This window comes from Meleagris gallopavo, chromosome 9, assembly GCF_905368555.1.
Source record: "Meleagris gallopavo chromosome 9, MGAL_WU_HG_1.1, whole genome shotgun sequence".
NCBI classification, from domain to species: domain Eukaryota; kingdom Metazoa; phylum Chordata; class Aves; order Galliformes; family Phasianidae; genus Meleagris; species Meleagris gallopavo.
Genome location: NC_139412.1, coordinates 16,587,462 through 16,590,486, shown reverse-complemented (window position 1 = coordinate 16,590,486; position 3,025 = coordinate 16,587,462).

Below are 3,025 nucleotides of genomic sequence, written 5' to 3'. Positions count from 1 at the left end.
CTGTTGTGTTGTAGTATGACAAATGTGACTTCGAGTTTGGCATAAGTAAAATTGCTGTCTGACTTCTTGCTAAGTGACTCAAGTGTAGGTACATGTATTTAAAAGCTAATTTTGAAGAAAAGTGGGAGTCTGGGGATCAAGGAAGAAGTATGGAGTGAACTAATTCAGTGGAACTGCAAAAGGGGAAATGTGTAATCTAAGTCTTTACCTGGATGATCAGTATGCACTAAACAGGAGTAATCTTGTAGATTTCTAAGTGAGAATGCCTGCTTTGTTTCATGTATTTCCCATGTTTGTCAGCTGAATTGTCTGAGACTTATTACAGGGCAGAAACCCCTGGCAGGGTGATGATACCCAGCAGCAGAAGACAGGAGCCTTGTAGATCACTACAGCTTATATACTTCTTAGCAGCACAAGCCAGACCCCAGGATGAGGAGGCTGTATACAGTCCCTGGGATGAAAGTCAGAAGTGAAAGTATATCCAAACAATACCCAGGTCAGTAAAATAGTCGAGACTGGGCTGGAGGCTCCATTGCTCCATTTGTAATGCTTGAAAGAACTCCCCTAACTGGAAGCATGTGTTTTAAGTCTCATTTAAACTCAATGGGACCACAAATATGTCCCTAAGGGCTTTGCTGAGGAGGGGTGCATTCCTGAGTCAGTGCCTGAAAGAGTTTTCCTCCAAGAATAAGGACATGGAGACTGAACAGCTAAAGAGCATAGCTCACAGGGTTTACCCACCTGTCACAGGTAGTTTAGAACACACATACCACTACCATTGTCAAGCACTGGATTTTCTAGCTGCTTGCTGAGGATGCCTATCTCAGTAGTGCCACCCCTACTTCTCTTGTTTGTTTTGTGTAGAACTTGCTGTTATCGCCCTCATTCCTGGAGGAAAAAAAAAAAAAAAAAAAAAAAAAAAAAAAAAAAAAAGCTACTGAATATGGCATCATGGATTCAGGAGGACTTTTACACTTCCACAGGTGTTTTTGTAGGAAAGGATAACTTGGCTCTTGGATTTTACAAACCACAACAGCCAGAAGATATTATTGTCCTGCTTTTTAAGTCGAGCCTCCTTTGATGACAGTCCATACCAATGTACAGACAGCTCAATAGTCACGATCCTGAAAGCCTATCAAACCTGTACATGAAGTGTCCTGTAGGTTCACATAAGCATGTTGTGATGTCAAACTGTTCAAAAGCCATGTGTTCTGTTTGCTGTCTTTGTAGGCCACTCATCAATTTCCCAGTTTGATTCACGTACCTTTACTGCTCTGTGCAGCTCACGCCAAAGCAAATAAAAACAAATTAGCCCCTACAACTTCAGGAGGACTGCAGATTGCATTAATTTGGTGTTTGCTTTTTGGTTTCGCTTCGTGAAGTTCTACTTTTCACTGGAATCACATTATCACAAAGTGTGAAACAAAACATTTTCTTGTAACTTTGTCCTTTTAAATGATTACATTTATGTGGTTTTGAGCTGGAGAATGTACCTCCACTGAGGCTATTAGCGAAGTCTTTCAAGACAAATGGAACACTGTGTGAGTGTACAATGCATTCTACCGCTCAAGACATCTGCAAAGTACATTTTTATTGGGCAGCATAGGAGAATCAATATATACTTTTGCATTCTAGATACAATATATTTGTTTGGTGGTTCTCCTGTGACAGCAGTGGTATGTGTGCACCAGAAATGGACCTGCTTCCTGCCTGCATGCTCGTGTTCTCTGGAAGGGATGATGGACCTTGCAGTCTCCTTTGTCTTGCTGCACAGTATGCAGGAGTTTGCTGTTATTGGCTGTTTGCTGTGCACACTAACAGGTACTTAAACATTTGAGCTTTTCTTATGTACAAAAGGAGCTAATTTGAGCTTTGCTTTTGACAGATGATCTTTTCACCAAATTGGCTGGTGAGAATGGCTGGCAGATTGTCCCTCAGTTTTGATCAAATAAGCCTTCCAATTGGTGAATTATGTATTAAATATTTGTTCAACTTTGAAACATCTCGATTTGGTACCAAAATGTTCTGGAATTTGAATTCCACTGAACTTCACATGGGAGCATTGTCATTTCATTACAGAATAAAAATAACCTTCTAAAACACTGGGTATGTCTGAGCTGAACTGATTTTACCCAGCTTGCTTTAGGTTTGGTTGCATTCCAGGGACACGGTGTGAATCCCTCATTCTTTATCACACAGGGAAAGATCCAGTTTGAATGGGATACTTGCTATGTGCATTCCAAAGTCTTGTCAAGCTGATCACTTGATCAAGAGGTGACAAGGACTTTTCCTGGCTTATATCCGTAGTTTTCCCTGAAAAAAATAAACCCCTGGGGTTGGTGGGTTGTTCTGTTTGTCTTTTTATTTGATGGTGCCATCCATTTCTTTAAACTGCTGGATGTATTTAATATCTTAATTCTAGTGATGTTTCTCACCATGGCAAGTGACCATAGTAAATTCCCCTTTACAGCTTTATTGCATAGGGAATGTTAGGCCTCCTCTTTTCAATTGGCTAAGCTATCAGTCCAAAACTGTTCTCACTTATGGACTATTGCAGAGTGTGAGAGCACTTGTGTATAAAACACCTTTATTTGTTACATGGCTTTTAACATCCCTGCTGCCAGCAGAGAAGGAGCTCTGTCAGGAAGGATGGCGGGTCAGAATGTCACATTTAGGGTAGTTGTGTATGGGAAGGGAACGAAACAGGATTGCTCAATGGTTTTGTGGTCTCAGAGTGTGATGCAGATTATAGCTCCAGAAGAGGGCTGAAGAATGTAGTCGTGCTCTTACACTGTTCCGCCAGCCATTAACTGCTGGAAGGAAACCAGTATTGTGCTCATTGTCATTAAAAGGAAGAAATTAAATCTCCCTTTGTAGAAAAATCATAAAAAGGAGATGTGCTTCTGCGGAGTGAGTCACCTCCTAGCTGTAACTTCTGTTTAAGTGAAAGATTAATCAGCTCCCAATCTCCCAAGCAATGCAGGTAGGGAGGGGTTTGCAGCCCTACTGCTGTTCCAAATCCACA